Source organism: Drosophila biarmipes, chromosome X, assembly GCF_025231255.1.
Source record: "Drosophila biarmipes strain raj3 chromosome X, RU_DBia_V1.1, whole genome shotgun sequence".
Taxonomy (NCBI): domain Eukaryota; kingdom Metazoa; phylum Arthropoda; class Insecta; order Diptera; family Drosophilidae; genus Drosophila; species Drosophila biarmipes.
In genome coordinates, this window is record NC_066611.1 from 384,243 (window position 1) to 406,112 (window position 21,870).

Here is a 21,870-nt window from a genome sequence, read left to right on the forward strand (position 1 = left end):
ATTATTTTATTCATAATATTAAAAAATATATGAAAAACATTATCTCACATTAGTAAATAATTTGAATGTGAAAAACGAAGAGAAATATTTTCTTTTTCAATCAAATGATACTGAGAAATGTCTAGCATAAAAATTTATCTAGAATTGTCTCTTATTAATGATTAGAAAATAGAAAACCGTTGACAATATTATTGTTCTTCGTTGATTCGTTAAATCAAACAAATGCCATTTATATACAGATATTATTAATATAACGAATTTAATAAAATGTTTTATCATTATATATAAAGAATTAATTGCATATAAAAGTTATACACAACCTCAACTCATATGGGACTACCCCCTGAATTTAAGCATATTAATTAGGGGAGGAAAAGAAACTAACAAGGATTTTCTTAGTAGCGGCGAGCGAAAAGAAATCAGTTCAGCACTAAGTCACTTTGTCTATATGGCAAATGTGAGATGCAGTGTATGGAGCGTCAATATTCTAGTATGAGAAATTAACGATTTAAGTCCTTCTTAAATGAGGCCATTTACCCATAGAGGGTGCCAGGCCCGTATAACGTTAATGATTACTAGATGATGTTTCCAAAGAGTCGTGCTGCTTGATAGTGCAGCACTAAGTGGGTGGTAAACTCCATCTAAAACTAAATATAACCATGAGACCGATAGTAAACAAGTACCGTGAGGGAAAGTTGAAAAGAACTCTGAATAGAGAGTTAAACAGTACGTGAAACTGCTTAGAGGTTAAGCCCGATGAACCTGAATATCCGTTATGGAAAATTCATCATTAGAATTGTAATATTTAAACAATATTATGATAATAGTGTGCATTTTTTCCATATAAGGACATTGTAATCTATTAGCATACCAAATTTATCATAAAATATAACTTATAGTTTATTCAAATTAATTTGCTTGCATTTTAACACAGAATAAATGTTATTAATTTGATAAAGTGCTGATAGATTTATATGAATACAGTGCGTTAATTTTTCGGAATTATATAATGGCACAATTATCATTGATTTTTGTGTTTATTATATGCACTTGTAGGATTAACAATGCGAAAGATTCAGGATACCTTCGGGACCCGTCTTGAAACACGGACCAAGGAGTCTAACATATGTGCAAGTTATTGGGATATAAACCTAATAGCGTAATTAACTTGACTAATAATGGGATTAGTTTTTTAACTATTTATAGCTAATTAACACAATCCCGGGGCGTTCTATATAGTTATGTATAATGATATTTATATTATTTATGCCTCTAACTGGAACGTACCTTGAGCATATATGCTGTGACCCGAAAGATGGTGAACTATACTTGATCAGGTTGAAGTCAGGGGAAACCCTGATGGAAGACCGAAACAGTTCTGACGTGCAAATCGATTGTCAGAATTGAGTATAGGGGCGAAAGACCAATCGAACCATCTAGTAGCTGGTTCCTTCCGAAGTTTCCCTCAGGATAGCTGGTGCATTTTAATATTATATAAAATAATCTTATCTGGTAAAGCGAATGATTAGAGGCCTTAGGGTCGAAACGATCTTAACCTATTCTCAAACTTTAAATGGGTAAGAACCTTAACTTTCTTGATATGAAGTTCAAGGTTATGATATAATGTGCCCAGTGGGCCACTTTTGGTAAGCAGAACTGGCGCTGTGGGATGAACCAAACGTAATGTTACGGTGCCCAAATTAACAACTCATGCAGATACCATGAAAGGCGTTGGTTGCTTAAAACAGCAGGACGGTGATCATGGAAGTCGAAATCCGCTAAGGAGTGTGTAACAACTCACCTGCCGAAGCAACTAGCCCTTAAAATGGATGGCGCTTAAGTTGTATACCTATACATTACCGCTAAAGTAGATGATTTATATTACTTGTAATATAAATTTTGAAACTTTAGTGAGTAGGAAGGTACAATGGTATGCGTAGAAGTGTTTGGCGTAAGCCTGCATGGAGCTGCCATTGGTACAGATCTTGGTGGTAGTAGCAAATAATCGAATGAGACCTTGGAGGACTGAAGTGGAGAAGGGTTTCGTGTGAACAGTGGTTGATCACGAGTTAGTCGGTCCTAAGTTCAAGGCGAAAGCCGAAAATTTTCAAGTAAAATACAAATGCCAAACAAATATATATATTATATAAAATCTAGCTAAATTAATATACTTGAATAATTTTGAACGAAAGGGAATACGGTTCCAATTCCGTAACCTGTTGAGTATCCGTTTGTTATTAAATATGGGCCTCGTGCTCATCCTGGCAACAGGAACGACCATAAAGAAGCCGTCGAGAGATATCGGAAGAGTTTTCTTTTCTGTTTTATAGCCGTACTACCATGGAAGTCTTTCGCAGAGAGATATGGTAGATGGGCTAGAAGAGCATGACATATACTGTTGTGTCGATATTTTCTCCTCGGACCTTGAAAATTTATGGTGGGGACACGCAAACTTCTCAACAGGCCGTACCAATATCCGCAGCTGGTCTCCAAGGTGAAGAGTCTCTAGTCGATAGAATAATGTAGGTAAGGGAAGTCGGCAAATTAGATCCGTAACTTCGGGATAAGGATTGGCTCTGAAGATTGAGATAGTCGGGCTTGATTGGGAAACAATAACATGGTTTATGTGCTCGTTCTGGGTAAATAGAGTTTCTAGCATTTATGTTAGTTACTTGTTCCCCGGATAGTTTAGTTACGTAGCCAATTGTGGAACTTTCTTGCTAAAATTTTTAAGAATACTAATTGGGTTAAACCAATTAGTTCTTATTAATTATAACGATTATCAATTAACAATCAATTCAGAACTGGCACGGACTTGGGGAATCCGACTGTCTAATTAAAACAAAGCATTGTGATGGCCCTAGCGGGTGTTGACACAATGTGATTTCTGCCCAGTGCTCTGAATGTCAAAGTGAAGAAATTCAAGTAAGCGCGGGTCAACGGCGGGAGTAACTATGACTCTCTTAAGGTAGCCAAATGCCTCGTCATCTAATTAGTGACGCGCATGAATGGATTAACGAGATTCCTACTGTCCCTATCTACTCAGTCGGTGTTAGATTGCTCGTGCGAACAGACGTGTTTTCCGTACGCTCCGCGAGTGTAGCCAATATTGACTGATAGAGACCAGATACGAAGCTAGAAACAGCACGAAAATTCGTGTTTTGTGCCTGCGAACCCAGTGCGCGTGTTTTCCCTGTGTAAAAGTGGTGAAACCGGGTGAAATTGGGTTTTTCCCATTGGAAATTTTCCATTGCGCCACGTGTGTCACGAGAGAGGCGCTCTCTTGAGAGAGGAGTTAGGCTTATTTAGGCACATTTTGCCTAAAACAGCTGTGCGGTTTGTGTCATCGCTAAACTTTTATCAGCTGATCAGCTGATAGAGCTTTCCGACCAGCTGATAATAAAGGGGTAAGTCCTTGGTGGAAAAGCTTTTGGGTTGGAACTGCCGATAACCGGCGGATGGCGCCACCCAAAATGGATGTTGGAGATTCTGGCAGTGAGAGTGCTAGTAGTAGGGGAAGCAGTGGGGGCAGAGGACGACCCAGAGGTAAGCGCAATAAAGCGCCGCTGAGGGACGCCTCTAGGTGCAAGTTGATGGCACTGGATGCAACTGCCGCTGACACTGCGACAGCCCCTGCCGCTGCCCCTGCTGCTGCCGCTGCCGCTGCGCCTGTCGCTGCCCTTGCCGCAGCCCCTGCCGCTCCCGCAGCCCCCGCCGCTGCTGCATCCTCTGCTGAACACGAGAAGACCTTCGTTGCACCAGCCAGTCCTCTAAAATCCTTCTCGGATAGGGAGTGGAGAGGTAATGGTGCCGTCGCTGCCGAGATGGGGGACATCCGATCGGAGATCGGTAGGATGTTCATGGTCTCCTATGCCAACCCGGCCACAAATGTGAAGGTACAGTCCGTAGCCAACCGCTACGAGGAGGTTGTTGCAGCCCTCCTTATACGGATTGGAGTGCTTGAGGACCGCCTTAAGAAGCAGACACCGGTTGCCTCGGCCGTCTCATACGCAGCCGCCGCTGCTAGAGGCGCGCACCTTATCGCCTCACCTGCTGCCCCTGTCGCCCCCTATGCCCCTGTAGCCGCACCGCGGAAAATCCGGGAGACCTGGTCGGCAGTCGTTGCATGTGATGATCCGGCCTTATCAGGGAGGCAAATTGCGGACAAGGTCCGCAAAGAGGTAGCGCCTGCTTTGGGCGTCAGAGTGCATGAGGTGCGAGAGTTGAAGCGGGGCGGCGCGATTATTCGCACGCCATCGCAGGCGGAGATGTCGAAAATCGTTGCCTCCGCAAAATTCGCTGAGGTGGGCCTTAAGGTGTCCAAAAACACTGCCGCAAAACCCAGGGTGACGGTACAGGATGTGGACACCACTGTGACGCCGGATGAGTTCATGATGGAGTTAAAAGAGAAAAACTTCGAGGAGATGTCGCTGAAGAAGTTCCAGAAGGCGGTAGTCCTGGCGACCAAGCCCTGGTCAGCAGCTAACAGCGCCACTATAAACGTGACGCTGGAAGTAGATGATCAGGCGTTGGCCGTTCTCGAAAGCGGGAGGGTGTATATCAAGTGGTTCTCTTACCGCTGCCGCTCTCAAGTGCGCACCTATGCGTGCCACCGATGCCTTGGTTTTGACCACAAAGTCAGCGAGTGTCGGTACGCTAGAGAAAACCAGGTCTGCCGCCAGTGCGGACAGAACGACCACGTCGCGGCGAAGTGCAAAAATGCGGTGGACTGCCGTAACTGCCGCCATAAAGGGCTACCCTCGGGGCACTATATGCTCTCGGGTGGATGCCCGATATATAGCGCTGTGCTAGCCAGGGTGCAAGCTAGACATTAACATGTTCAGCTTCATCCAAGCGAATTGTGGTCGAGGCCGTTGCGCTGTCATCGAGCTTGCAAAGCGGATGAGAGATGCTGGCCACCTGTTCGCACTCATTCAGGAGCCCTATGTGGACGCAGGCAAGCGTCTCACTGGACTCCCTGGAGGCATGAGAATCTTCGCTGACAAAAGGAAGAAAGCTGCCATCATCGTGGACGACCCGTCTGCCATCTGCATGCCCATCGAGACATTGACGACGGATTATGGAGTGTGCGTGAGTGTCACAGGAAAATACGGCACCATTTTTCTGTCCTCCGTATACTGCCAGTACTCAGCTGCCCTGCAGCCCTACACTGACTACCTGGATACGGTTCTGCTGCTAGCCAGCAGGACACCGACAATCCTCGGACTTGATGCGAATGCGGTTTCCCCGATGTGGTTCAGCAAAACTCCAGCTAACTCTGGAGACCGTCTGAATCGCGAACGGGGACAGCACATGGACGAGTGGATCATCGCAAGCGGTGTCTGTGTGCTTAATACGGCCAGCCAGGTGTTCACGTTCGATAATCACCGCTCCAGAAGTGATATCGACGTGACCTTCACCAACGAAGCAGCGCGTGTGTGGGCAACATACGAATGGAGAGTTGACTTCTGGGAGCTGAGTGACCACAACATCATCACTGTTGAGGTTACTCCAGATCCAAGCAGTACCGTTGAGAGCCTAGCTCCGGTACCGCAATGGAGGCTCTCCAATGCAAGTTGGCGAAGATTCAGAGTAGAACTAAGGGATGTAGCTGAATGTCTCGAGGAACTGGAGGAATCGCCGTTGGATGATCATGTGTCAGCCCTTCGCTCCATCGTACACGAAGTGTGCGACAGGGTAATAGGGCGCAGGATACCTGCAGCAAGGGGAAACGTAATATGGTGGAATCCTGAACTGAGTACCAAGCGCCAAGAGGTCAGGAGACTGAGGCGCAGGCTGCAGGCAGCTCGTCGGAGTGGCACCGGCGATGTTGAGCGACTTGCCGCTGGATTAAGGCTTGCCTCAGGCCAGTATAAGAAGCTTATCCTGATGACAAAGGAACAAAACTGGCGGGACTTCGTGGGACGGCACAAGGATGATCCATGGGGGCACGCCTACCGAATATGCCGAGGCCGGAAAAAGACAACCGATCTTGGATGTCTTAGGTCGAACGGCGCGCTACTTACGACATGGCACGACTGCGCAGATATACTCCTCCGCAACTTCTTCCCTGTTGCGGAATCCACAGTGCGTGAGGGTATAACTCCTGCTGCTCCACCGACCCTCGAAGCCTTCGAGGTGGCAACCAGCGTCGCGAAGCTGAGAAGCCGGCGATCGCCGGGAATGGACGGCATCACGGGTGGGATCGTCAAGGAGGTATGGCGTGCTATCCCTCAGCACCTGACGAAGTTGTACTCTCGATGCCTCTCGGAAGGATATTTTCCTGCCGAGTGGAAACACCCGAGAGTGATACCGCTGGTAAAGGGGCCAGATAAGGACAGGAGCGATCCTGCCTCTTATCGTGGCATATGCCTTTTGCCAGTGTTCGGAAAGGTGCTGGAAGGGATCATGGTGAATCGACTGAAGGATGTGCTACCGGATGGCTGCAGATGGCAATTTGGATTTCGGCCTGGACGCTGCGTTGAGGATGCGTGGATGCACGCTAAAAACACCGTTTCCACCAGCCGCGAGAGGAGGGTGCTGGGAATCTTTGTTGATTTCAAGGGTGCCTTCGACAATGTTGAGTGGAACGCGGTGCTGGATCGGCTTATCGACGTCGGCTGTCGAGAGATAGACTTGTGGAAAAGTTATTTCTCCGGTCGAAGTGCCAGTATCATCAGCAGTTACGAAGCGGCCACAGTGTCGGTTACACGGGGCTGCCCGCAAGGGTCCGTCAGTGGTCCATTTATTTGGAACCTACTGATGGATGTGCTGCTTCAGCGCCTGGAGCCACATTGTGCTCTGAGCGCGTTTGCAGATGACTTGCTACTTTTCGTCGATGGGAATTCCCGTGCCGATCTGGAGCGAAAGGGCGAGCAGTTGATGGACATCGTGGGAGCCTGGGGAGCTGAGGTTGGAGTGAGTGTGTCAACCAGCAAGACGGCAATCATGTTGCTGAAAGGGAATCTTTCAGACACTAGGAGACCGACCGTACGGTTTGCTGGAGCAAGCCTGCCATACGTCACCAAATGCCGGTACCTTGGCATCTTAGTCGGCGAGCGGATGAGCTTTCTCCCGCATATCTCTGTGCACTCTTCGGTGCCTCGGTCTGGTACAAGGCGGCGAGCAAGGGCAAGTCCTTAAGACTCCTCACCTCGTGCCAGAGGACCATCCTATTAGGATGCCTACCGGTATGCCGCACAGTGTCCACGGTGGCACTGCAGGTGCTTGCTGGTGCTCCTCCAATGGATTTAGATGCTCACAGGATGGCAGTGAAGTTTAAGCTCAGAAAGCACGTTCCCCTGGACGAGAGCGACTGGCTCTATGGACAGGACTTGTCTGTGTTGGACTGGAAATCCAAGATGGCTCTGCTAGACGAATGTCTGCTAAATGAGTGGCAACTCAGATGGGACCAAGCGGCTCACGGTTTTGTGACTCGCCAGTTTTTCCCAGAGGCAGCGTTCGTCTACAAGAGGAAGGACTTTGTCTTCACCTTAAGAGCCGGATTCTTGCTGACAGGACACGGGTCGTTCAACGCTTTCCTCCATGGTAGAACCCTCAGCACCACAACCGCATGCTCATGTGGAGAGGAGAGTGAGGACTGGCTTCACGTACTATGTGAGTGCCGCCTCTATAGCGATTTGCGTGACTTGGATGCCCTTGGCATTGTTCGAGTCCAAGAACGATGGAACGTCGCAGGAGTAGTCGAGACCCCAGAACGGATGCGTCTCCTATGAGCTTTTGCTGATGCTGCCTTCTCGAGGCGTAGGATGGAAGCGACGAGGGATGAACCGCAGGCGCCGGGACAATAGTCCCAAAACCCCCTTGCCGTGTGGCAACGGCGAAGAATACTGCCACAGCTTGTCATTGCTTGTCGTAGGAGGCGACTAATATGACATGGTTGCCCCATCCGAGCTTGTCGGAGCTGAAGGGGTGAGGCCCACCGAGCCTGAAATTTCGGTGCCACGGGTTGAGTGGTTCTCCAAGGCTACTCATTGAGGTCGGCCCCCTAGTGGGAGTTTCGTGGTGGCTGTGGTTGACACCTATATCGCGGGTAGAGTCCCCGGGCTCGACGTGGATGTTGCGTTAATACAACTCGGGTGCTGCGACCCAAAGAACAGTAGAGATTTTAGATAGATCTCGCCCCTATGCAAGGGGGAGTGCTTGCCCGACAAGCAAGTACTTAAATTGCTACTGGGGTGGTTGCTATGTACATAGCTATAGCTTCTAGTCCAGGGCGTTGGTTTGGCGCTTAACCCAGACCCTTGCATTATATACTCCCTTGTGGGTATATTAGAATGCCGTGGCTGTAATCCCTTCAGTGCGGAACACGTCACGTTAAATAAGTTCGGAGGGATCCGAGACACACCTGTCCCTATCTACTATCTAGCGAAACCACAGCCAAGGGAACGGGCTTGGAATAATTAGCGGGGAAAGAAGACCCTTTTGAGCTTGACTCTAATCTGGCAGTGTAAGGAGACATAAGAGGTGTAGAATAAGTGGGAGATATTAGACCTCGGTTTGGTATCGCCAATGAAATACCACTACTCTTATTGTTTCCTTACTTACTTGATTAAATGGAACGTGTATCATTTCCTAGCCATTATACGGATATATTTATTATATCTTATGGTATTGGGTTTTGATGCAAGCTTCTTGATCAAAGTATCACGAGTTTGTTATATAATCGCAAACAAATTCTTTAATAAAACGGTGCATTTATGTATTTTTGATTTGAAAATTTGGTATAACTCCAATTACTCAGGTATGATCCAATTCAAGGACATTGCCAGGTAGGGAGTTTGACTGGGGCGGTACATCTCTCAAATAATAACGGAGGTGTCCCAAGGCCAGCTCAGTGCGGACAGAAACCACACATAGAGCAAAAGGGCAAATGCTGACTTGATCTCGGTGTTCAGTACACACAGGGACAGCAAAAGCTCGGCCTATCGATCCTTTTGGTTTAAAGAGTTTTTAACAAGAGGTGTCAGAAAAGTTACCATAGGGATAACTGGCTTGTGGCGGCCAAGCGTTCATAGCGACGTCGCTTTTTGATCCTTCGATGTCGGCTCTTCCTATCATTGTGAAGCAAAATTCACCAAGCGTTGGATTGTTCACCCATGCAAGGGAACGTGAGCTGGGTTTAGACCGTCGTGAGACAGGTTAGTTTTACCCTACTAATGACAAAACGTTGTTGCGACAGCATTCCTGCGTAGTACGAGAGGAACCGCAGGTACGGACCAATGGCACAATACTTGTTCGAGCGAACAGTGGTATGACGCTACGTCCGTTGGATTATGCCTGAACGCCTCTAAGGTCGTATCCGTGCTGGACTGCAATGATAAATAAGGGGCAATTTGCATTGTATGGCTTCTGAACCATTTAAAGTTTATAATTTACTTTTTAAACGACAATGGATGTGATGCCAATGTAATTTGTAACATAGTAAATTGGGAGGATCTTTGATCACCTGATGCCGCGCTAGTTACATATAAAAGCATTATTTAATACAATGACAAAGCCTAGAATCAATTGTAAACGACTTTTGTAACAGGCAAGGTGTTGTAAGTGGTTGAGCAGCTGCCATACTGCGATCCACTGAAGCTTATCCTTTGCTTGATGATTCGATAATAAAATTGCATAATTTATTTGTTGTGTTGAACTTCTTATATAAAGTTCAACCAACAATCTATTTGTATGCATTGATTGTTTGCTTGGCTTTGTGGCGAATTTTTAATCCTTTATATATTACATTCCTAAGGTCTAGATTTTCAAGTAAGAGACCAATTTGATTAACATATCAATATAAGTACAACTCGACCATCTAATAATAACAATATGAATCGTCATCTTATTAGTGACGCGAAGATTGGCAAACATATAATATAAAAATATTCCTAAGGTCTAGATTTTCAAGTAAGAGACCAATTTGATTAACATATCAATATAAGTACAACTCGACCATCTAATAATAACAATATGAATCGTCATCTTATTAGTGACGCGAAGATTGGCAAACATATAATATAAAAATATTCCTAAGGTCTAGATTTTCAAGTAAGAGACCAATTTGATTAACATATCAATATAAGTACAACTCGACCATCTAATAATAACAATATGAATCGTCATCTTATTAGTGACGCGAAGATTGGCAAACACATAATATAAAAATATTCCTAAGGTCTAGATTTTCAAGTAAGAGACCAATTTGATTAACATATCAATATAAGTACAACTCGACCATCTAATAATAATTTGAATCGTCATCTTATTAGTGACGCGAAGATTGGCAAACATATAATATAAAAATATTCCTAAGGTCTAGATTTTCAAGTAAGAGACCAATTTGATTAACATATCAATATAAGTACAACTCGACCATCTAATAATAACAATATGAATCGTCATCTTATTAGTGACGCGAAGATTGGCAAACATATAATATAAAAATATTCCTAAGGTCTAGATTTTCAAGTAAGAGACCAATTTGATTAACATATCAATATAAGTACAACTCGACCATCTAATAATAACAATATGAATCGTCATCTTATTAGTGACGCGAAGATTGGCAAACATATAATATAAAAATATTCCTAAGGTCTAGATTTTCAAGTAAGAGACCAATTTGATTAACATATCAATATAAGTACAACTCGACCATCTAATAATAACAATATGAATCGTCATCTTATTAGTGACGCGAAGATTGGCAAACATATAATATAAAAATATTCCTAAGGTCTAGATTTTCAAGTAAGAGACCAATTTGATTAACATATCAATATAAGTACAACTCGACCATCTAATAATAATATGAATCGTCATCTTATTAGTGACGCGAAGATTGGCAAACATATAATATAAAAATATTCCTAAGGTCTAGATTTTCAAGTAAGAGACCAATTTGATTAACATATCAATATAAGTACAACTCGACCATCTAATAATAACAATATGAATCGTCATCTTATTAGTGACGCGAAGATTGGCAAACATATAATATAAAAATATTCCTAAGGTCTAGATTTTCAAGTAAGAGACCAATTTGATTAACATATCAATATAAGTACAACTCGACCATCTAATAATAACAATATGAATCGTCATCTTATTAGTGACGCGAAGATTGGCAAACATATAATATAAAAATATTCCTAAGGTCTAGATTTTCAAGTAAGAGACCAATTTGATTAACATATCAATATAAGTACAACTCGACCATCTAATAATAACAATATGAATCGTCATCTTATTAGTGACGCGAAGATTGGCAAACATATAATATAAAAATATTCCTAAGGTCTAGATTTTCAAGTAAGAGACCAATTTGATTAACATATCAATATAAGTACAACTCGACCATCTAATAATAACAATATGAATCGTCATCTTATTAGTGACGCGAAGATTGGCAAACATATAATATAAAAATATTCCTAAGGTCTAGATTTTCAAGTAAGAGACCAATTTGATTAACATATCAATATAAGTACAACTCGACCATCTAATAATAACAATATGAATCGTCATCTTTTTAGTGACGCGAAGATTGGCAAACATATAATATAAAAATATTCCTAAGGTCTAGAATCTTAAGCAATAGACCAATTCAACTAAGAGTTGACATATAAAAATATGTTCCTTTGAATGTTAGCAAAATTTTATCGTCACATACTGTTAGTGACGCGAACGTTTTTTTCTCCATGTTTATATGAATGTTTATTCAAAGGTAGAAAGGCAGGATCGTTATTTTATAAGTGAAGCGATAAAAAAATATTATGCAATAGGACATCTATTTATAAATATTTTTAAGTCTTAGAAATTCAAGTAAAGAGATTCAAGAAATTCATTCAACTTAGAGCGCACATATAATTAAAACTATTCCTGAGGTTTAGAAACCAAATTAAATAAAGAGGACATATAAACGTATGTGGTATTTTGATGGTAGTAAAAATGTATCGCGATATTATTAGTGACGCGACCAATTTTTATACTCTTTGCTCCATGTGCAAATATATCTAGTGTTTAGATGGTCAATTAAAAATGACAATTTTAACTAAAAGACTTAAAAAAGTGTTTGTCAAACTTATAATTTTGTCAATACTATATAAAACGCCAATCATATCCTTATAAAAGTAAATACGGTATATGGTTATAAATACAAAACCATATATAAATAAAAAAATGAAATCGTATGTATATGGCTTATAGGTATAATACCTATAAGGCATAATAATGTATAATATTAGCAAATATACATATAAAAGTGCATAAATTGTATAGATATGGCATAAAGAAGGCATTTATGAGAATAGCTAGTAGAATTTGCCCATACACTACTAGCGAAATGAGATATTTATACCTAGTGAGGGCGGCACTAGTACTATAAATTGTGGCAAAATAAATCTTATGCAAATGCATAGGATTTTGTCAATACCGTACAAAAAACTAAGTAAAACGTATGGATATTGAAAAATAAATGGATTATATTCATAAAATACGAATATTTCTTGCATTCTCTTGTTATACGAGAGAATATCATACGGAGCGGGCAGCCCCTAGTATAGTAAGCAGTCGAATGGGAGACAGCGTGTCCAAAAACACCTATAGGGAGGTGGTCGTTGGCGGACCTCTCCTCGTATTGGTCAAACTTATGATTTTGTCAATACTATATAAAACGCCAATCATATCCATATAAAAGTGAATACAGTATATGGATATGAATAAAAAACCATACATAAATAAAAAAAAATATGTATAAAAAATTATACATATATTTATATTAAGCAATCGTATGGATGTGGCTTATAGGTATAATACCTATAAGGCATAATAATGTATAATATAGCAAATATACATATAAAAGTGCATGAATTGTATAGATATGGCATATAAGTGACATATTTATGAGAATAGATAGTAGAATTTGCCCATACACTACTAGCGAAATGAGATATTTATACCTAGTGAGGGCGGCACTAGTACTATAAATTGTGGCAAAATAAATCTTATGCAAATGCATAGGATTTTGTCAATACCGTACAAAAAACTAAGTAAAACGTATGGATATTGAAAAATAAATGGATTATATTCATAAAATACGAATATTTCTTGCATTCTCTTGTTATATGAGAGAATATCATACGGAGCGGGTAGCCCCTAGTATAGTAAGCAGTCGAATGGGAGACAGCGTGTCCAAAAACACCTATAGGGAGGTGGTCGTTGGCGGACCTCTCCTCGTATTGGTCAAACTTATGATTTTGTCAATACTATATAAAACGCCAATCATATCCATATAAAAGTGAATACAGTATATGGATATGAATAAAAAACCATACATAAATAAAAAAAAATATGTATAAAAAATTATACATATATTTATATTAAGCAATCGTATGGATGTGGCTTATAGGTATAATACCTATAAGGCATAATAATGTATAATATAGCAAATATACATATAAAAGTGCATGAATTGTATAGATATGGCATATAAGTGACATATTTATGAGAATAGCTAGTAGAATTTGCCCATACACTACTAGCGAAATGAGATATTTATACCTAGTGAGGGCGGCACTAGTACTATAAATTGTGGCAAAATAAATCTTATGCAAATGCATAGGATTTTGTCAATACCGTACAAAAAACTAAGTAAAACGTATGGATATTGAAAAATAAATGGATTATATTCATAAAATACGAATATTTCTTGCATTCTCTTGTTATATGAGAGAATATCATACGGAGCGGGTAGCCCCTAGTATAGTAAGCAGTCGAATGGGAGACAGCGTGTCCAAAAACACCTATAGGGAGGTGGTCGTTGGCGGACCTCTCCTCGTATTGGTCAAACTTATGATTTTGTCAATACTATATAAAACGCCAATCATATCCATATAAAATTGAATACAGTATATGGATATGAATAAAAAACCATACATAAATAAAAAAAAAATATGTATAAAAAATTATACATATATTTATATTAAGCAATCGTATGGATGTGGCTTATAGGTATAATACCTATAAGGCATAATAATGTATAATATAGCAAATATACATATAAAAGTGCATGAATTGTATAGATATGGCATATAAGTGACATATTTATGAGAATAGCTAGTAGAATTTCCCCATACACTACTAGCGAAATGAAATATTTATACCTAGTGAGGGCGGCACTAGTACTATAAATTGTGGCAAAATAAATCTTATGCAAATGCATAGGATTTTGTCAATACCGTACAAAAAACTAAGTAAAACGTATGGATATTGAAAAATAAATGGATTATATTCATAAAATACGAATATTTCTTGCATTCTCTTGTTATATGAGAGAATATCATACGGAGCGGGTAGCCCCTAGTATAGTAAGCAGTCGAATGGGAGACAGCGTGTCCAAAAACACCTATAGGGAGGTGGTCGTTGGCGGACCTCTCCTCGTATTGGTCAAACTTATGATTTTGTCAATACTATATAAAACGCCAATCATATCCATATAAAAGTGAATACAGTATATGGATATGAATAAAAAACCATACATAAATAAAAAAAAAATATGTATAAAAAATTATACATATATTTATATTAAGCAATCGTATGGATGTGGCTTATAGGTATAATACCTATAAGGCATAATAATGTATAATATAGCAAATATACATATAAAAGTGCATGAATTGTATAGATATGGCATATAAGTGACATATTTATGAGAATAGCTAGTAGAATTTGCCCATACACTACTAGCGAAATGAGATATTTATACCTAGTGAGGGCGGCACTAGTACTATAAATTGTGGCAAAATAAATCTTATGCAAATGCATAGGATTTTGTCAATACCGTACAAAAAACTAAGTAAAACGTATGGATATTGAAAAATAAATGGATTATATTCATAAAATACGAATATTTCTTGCATTCTCTTGTTATATGAGAGAATATCATACGGAGCGGGTAGCCCCTAGTATAGTAAGCAGTCGAATGGGAGACAGCGTGTCCAAAAACACCTATAGGGAGGTGGTCGTTGGCGGACCTCTCCTCGTATTGGTCAAACTTATGATTTTGTCAATACTATATAAAACGCCAATCATATCCATATAAAAGTGAATACAGTATATGGATATGAATAAAAAACCATACATAAATAAAAAAAAATATGTATAAAAAATTATACATATATTTATATTAAGCAATCGTATGGATGTGGCTTATAGGTATAATACCTATAAGGCATAATAATGTATAATATAGCAAATATACATATAAAAGTGCATGAATTGTATAGATATGGCATATAAGTGACATATTTATGAGAATAGCTAGTAGAATTTGCCCATACACTACTAGCGAAATGAGATATTTATACCTAGTGAGGGCGGCACTAGTACTATACATTGTGGCAAAATAAATCTTATGCAAATGCATAGGATTTTGTCAATACCGTACAAAAAACTAAGTAAAACGTATGGATATTGAAAAATAAATGGATTATATTCATAAAATACGAATATTTCTTGCATTCTCTTGTTATATGAGAGAATATCATACGGAGCGGGTAGCCCCTAGTATAGTAAGCAGTCGAATGGGAGACAGCGTGTCCAAAAACACCTATAGGGAGGTGGTCGTTGGCGGACCTCTCCTCGTATTGGTCAAACTTATGATTTTGTCAATACTATATAAAACGCCAATCATATCCATATAAAATTGAATACAGTATATGGATATGAATAAAAAACCATACATAAATAAAAAAAAAATATGTATAAAAAATTATACATATATTTATATTAAGCAATCGTATGGATGTGGCTTATAGGTATAATACCTATAAGGCATAATAATGTATAATATAGCAAATATACATATAAAAGTGCATGAATTGTATAGATATGGCATATAAGTGACATATTTATGAGAATAGCTAGTAGAATTTCCCCATACACTACTAGCGAAATGAGATATTTATACCTAGTGAGGGCGGCACTAGTACTATAAATTGTGGCAAAATAAATCTTATGCAAATGCATAGGATTTTGTCAATACCGTACAAAAAACTAAGTAAAACGTATGGATATTGAAAAATAAATGGATTATATTCATAAAATACGAATATTTCTTGCATTCTCTTGTTATATGAGAGAATATCATACGGAGCGGGTAGCCCCTAGTATAGTAAGCAGTCGAATGGGAGACAGCGTGTCCAAAAACACCTATAGGGAGGTGGTCGTTGGCGGACCTCTCCTCGTATTGGTCAAACTTATGATTTTGTCAATACTATATAAAACGCCAATCATATCCATATAAAAGTGAATACAGTATATGGATATGAATAAAAAACCATACATAAATAAAAAAAAAATATGTATAAAAAATTATACATATATTTATATTAAGCAATCGTATGGATGTGGCTTATAGGTATAATACCTATAAGGCATAATAATGTATAATATAGCAAATATACATATAAAAGTGCATGAATTGTATAGATATGGCATATAAGTGACATATTTATGAGAATAGCTAGTAGAATTTGCCCATACACTACTAGCGAAATGAGATATTTATACCTAGTGAGGGCGGCACTAGTACTATAAATTGTGGCAAAATAAATCTTATGCAAATGCATAGGATTTTGTCAATACCATACATAAACCGTATGGATATTGAGAAGTTAATAGATTACATCTATAATATGAGAAGTATTTTAGTATTCTTATTAAATAAGAGAATACTATAAGGGTGAGTGGCAAAGAGAATTGAATATACCCGAATGGGAGACAGCGTGTCCAAAAACTACTATAGGTGGTGTGGCAAATATGAGGAAGGCAATATATCCATATAATGAATATAAAAGTGCGTTGTCTTATTATATAAGAGAACACTATATGGGTGAGTGGCAAAGTAAATTGAATATACCCGAATGGGAGACAGCGTGTCCAAAAACTACTATAGGTGGTGTGGCAAATATGAGGAAGGCAATATATCCATATAATGAAAATAAAAGTGCGTTTTCTTATTATATAAGAGAACACTATATGGGTGAGTGGCAAAGTAAATTGAATATACCCGAATGGGAGACAGCGTGTCCAAAAACTACTATAGGTGGTGTGGCAAATATGAGGAAGGCAATATATCCATATAATGAATATAAAAGTGCGTTGTCTTATTATATAAGAGAACACTATATGGGTGAGTGGCAAAGTAAATTGAATATACCCGAATGGGAGACAGCGTGTCCAAAAACTACTATAGGATGGTCAATGGGCCGGCCGTCTGCTATTGACATATGTCAGTAGAGAAGATATTATCCGTCAAATTTGTTTCTTTATTCATTTATTTGAATACGAGACTTGGCTCCGCGGTTAATATTTTAAGCCCAAAGATAATAACGTTGAAACAAAGGCCAAGTTTCTATTGTACATAGAATAACAAATTGTTTCCGAATTTTATCGTTAATTTTAGGAGGTAGGCTAACATGATTTATATTATATGTGTATTATTAAATAATAATAGTACATAAAAGTCTACCAAAGAAATATAAAAATGTAATTATGAATACATTTTCAATATTAATATCAACTTATATTGTTGATAATAAAAAATAGCTATTAAGAGAGTTATTTAAGAAATTATATAATATATAATAAAGAGTATATATATAAATAATATATAAGTATATATTATTTAAGAAATAAATATAGTAGTAATAATTATATATATACACTCGGTTCTATTTTATATATTACCAGAGACTTATATGGATATATATAGATAAATTTTAAATTTATCGTCAAAATACAAATGATTAACTCAATATCTTATATTGGTTAAACAAAAATTGTACATGTGTGGATACAATATATTATGTATGTCGAACAAAAATGATATTTTAGAATGAAATGTGCATATATAAAGAAAATATATGAAAAATAAATATTGTGTTTATAAAGAATATGATTCTTTTTGACATCAATAAAAACTTGTTATTATTAGTGGCGAAACAAGTATAAATTGGAAAACAAACGTATACGAATGCTATATAAAAATGGCCGTATTCGATAGAAATAAAATCTATAACAACATATATATTGCTAATTTCTATTCAAAAAATATGAATGAAATATGAATAAAAACATTATTCTGGTTGATCCTGCCAGTAGTTATATGCTTGTCTCAAAGATTAAGCCATGCATGTCTAAGTACACACGAATTAAAAGTGAAACCGCAAAAGGCTCATTATATCAGTTATGGTTCCTTAGATCGTTAACAGTTACTTGGATAACTGTGGTAATTCTAGAGCTAATACATGCAATTAAAACATGAACCTTATGGAACATGTGCTTTTATTAGGCTAAAACCAAGCGATCGCAAGATCGTTATATTGGTTGAACTCTAGATAACATGCAGATCGTATGGTCTTGTACCGACGACAGATCTTTCAAATGTCTGCCCTATCAACTTTTGATGGTAGTATCTAGGACTACCATGGTTGCAACGGGTAACGGGGAATCAGGGTTCGATTCCGGAGAGGGAGCCTGAGAAACGGCTACCACATCTAAGGAAGGCAGCAGGCGCGTAAATTACCCACTCCCAGCTCGGGGAGGTAGTGACGAAAAATAACAATACAGGACTCATATCCGTGGCCCTGTAATTGGAATGAGTACACTTTAAATCCTTTAACAAGGACCAATTGGAGGGCAAGTCTGGTGCCAGCAGCCGCGGTAATTCCAGCTCCAATAGCGTATATTAAAGTTGTTGCGGTTAAAACGTTCGTAGTTGAACTTGTGCTTCATACGGGTAGTACAACTTACAATTGTGGTTAGTACTATACCTTTATGTATGTAAGCGTATTACCGGTGGAGTTCTTACATGTGCTTAGATACTTGTATTTTTTCATATGTTCCTCCTATTTAAAAACCTGCATTAGTGCTCTTAAACGAGTGTTATTGTGGGCCGGTACAATTACTTTGAACAAATTAGAGTGCTTAAAGCAGGCTTCAAATGCCTGAATATTCTGTGCATGGGATAATGAAATAAGACCTCTGTTCTGCTTTCATTGGTTTTCAGATCAAGAGGTAATGATTAATAGAAGCAGTTTGGGGGCATTAGTATTACGACGCGAGAGGTGAAATTCTTGGACCGTCGTAAGACTAACTTAAGCGAAAGCATTTGCCAAAGATGTTTTCATTAATCAAGAACGAAAGTTAGAGGTTCGAAGGCGATGTATAGCTACTTTTATGGCTCTCTCAGTCGCTTCCCGGGAAACCAAAGCTTTTGGGCTCCGGGGGAAGTATGGTTGCAAAGCTGAAACTTAAAGGAATTGACGGAAGGGCACCACCAGGAGTGGAGCCTGCGGCTTAATTTGACTCAACACGGGAAAACTTACCAGGTCCGAACATAAGTGTGTAAGACAGATTGATAGCTCTTTCTCGAATCTATGGGTGGTGGTGCATGGCCGTTCTTAGTTCGTGGAGTGATTTGTCTGGTTAATTCCGATAACGAACGAGACTCAAATATATTAAATAGATATCTTCAGGATTATGGTGTTAAAGCTTATATAGCCTTCATTCATGGTGGCAGTAAAATGTTTATTGTGTTTGAATGTGTTTATATAAGTGGAGCCGTACCTGTTGGTTTGTCCCATTATAAGGACACTAGCTTCTTAAATGGACAAATTGCGTCTAGCAATAATGAGATTGAGCAATAACAGGTCTGTGATGCCCTTAGATGTCCTGGGCTGCACGCGCGCTACAATGAAAGTATCAACGTGTATTTCCTAGACCGAGAGGTCCGGGTAAACCGCTGAACCACTTTCATGCTTGGGATTGTGAACTGAAACTGTTCACATGAACTTGGAATTCCCAGTAAGTGTGAGTCATTAACTCGCATTGATTACGTCCCTGCCCTTTGTACACACCGCCCGTCGCTACTACCGATTGAATTATTTAGTGAGGTCTCCGGACGTGATCACTGTGACGCCTTGCGTGTTACGGTTGTTTCGCAAAAGTTGACCGAACTTGATTATTTAGAGGAAGTAAAAGTCGTAACAAGGTTTCCGTAGGTGAACCTGCGGAAGGATCATTAATGTTTTAATATCCTTACCGTTAATAAAATATTTGTTTATATTATAATAAATACATTATAGTATTACAAATAAAATATGAATTGCCAAAATGTATATGAGATCTATTATAGATCAAATGAAATTTCGAACAAGCAAATCGAAAAAATGCAAATATTAAAATTATATATTGTATTTAATACATATGAGAGAAATTAATAAGCAGCCAAAGCAAACAAATAAAAATTCGAACAAGCAAATCGAATTATTAAAATAATAATATTAAATTATTATTGTATATCCTTACCGTTAATAAAATATTTGTTTATATTATAATAAATACATTATAATAATACAAATAAAATATGAATTGCCAAAATGTATATGAGATCTAATATAGATCAAATAAAATTTCGAACAAGCAAATCGAAATAATGCAAATATTAAAATTATATGTTGTATTTAATACATATGAGAGAAATAATAAGCAGCCAAAGCAAACAAATAAAAATTCGAACAAGCAAATCGAATTATTAAAATAATAATATTAAATTATTATTGTATATCCTTACCGTTAATAAAATATTTGTTTATATTATAATAAATACATTATAGTAATACAAATAAAATATGAATTGCCAAAATGTATATGATCTAATATAGATCAAATGAAATTTCGAACAAGCAAATCGAAATAATGCAAATATTAAAATTATATATTGTATTTAATACATATGAGAGAAATAATAAGCAGCCAAAACAAACAAATAAAAATTCGAACAAGCAAATCGAATTATTAAAATAATAATATTAAATTATTATTGTATATAAACACAATTAAAATACTGTGTGTATATGGACCATAATATACACGCGTTGCGATATGTATTGTTCATCTCAGTTATGCGCATACATTGGATAATGCAACAACCTAAAATGTACAATGTTGTACCTGGTTTTATACAGGTTAATGTTTTATATAAATTTCAATTTATATCGCTAAAAAAGTATTAATATATATATATATATATTTATTTACAATAAATGCAATTTAAAAAGAAATACTTTGATATATATTGGTTATATAAAACTAAGACATTTCGCAGCATTCGTTTTAGGTATAAAAATAAATTTATTGAAGGAATTGATATATGCCAGTAAAATGGTGTATTTTTAATTTCTTTCAATAAAAACATATTTGACAAAATTAAGAAACCAATTTATAAAACTCTAAGCGGTGGATCACTCGGCTCATGGGTCGATGAAGAACGCAGCAAACTGTGCGTCATCGTGTGAACTGCAGGACACATGAACATCGACATTTTGAACGCATATCGCAGTCCATGCTGTTATGTACTTTAATTAATTTTATAGTGCTGCTTGGACTACATATGGTTGAGGGTTGTAAGACTATGCTAATTAAGTTGCTTATACAAATTTTATAATGAAATTTTATAAGCATATGGTATATTATTGGATAATAATAATTTAATTATTTTATTCATAATATTAAAAAATATATGAAAAACATTATCTCACATTAGTAAATAATTTGAATGTGAAAAACGAAGAGAAATATTTTCTTTTTCAATCAAATGATACTGAGAAATGTCTAGCATAAAAATTTATCTAGAATTGTCTCTTATTAATGATTAGAAAATAGAAAACCGTTGACAATATTATTGTTCTTCGTTGATTCGTTAAATCAAACAAATGCCATTTATATTCAGATATTATTAATATAACGAATTTAATAAAATGTTTTATCATTATATATAAAGAATTAGTTGCATATAAA

At 37.9% G+C, this 21,870-nt stretch overlaps 1 non-coding gene and 1 pseudogene across 1 annotated transcript; both read left to right on the forward strand.

The window, feature by feature from the left end:
- The first annotated feature begins 316 nt into the window (after positions 1 to 316).
- LOC127010558 (large subunit ribosomal RNA) lies at positions 317 to 9,627 on the forward strand (annotated as a pseudogene).
- Positions 9,628 to 21,298: 11,671 nt separating this feature from the next.
- LOC127010589 (5.8S ribosomal RNA) lies at positions 21,299 to 21,477 on the forward strand. Its single transcript, XR_007763321.1, has one exon. It is a non-coding gene; the product is annotated as a 5.8S ribosomal RNA (ribosomal RNA).
- The last annotated feature ends 393 nt before the right edge of the window (positions 21,478 to 21,870 follow it).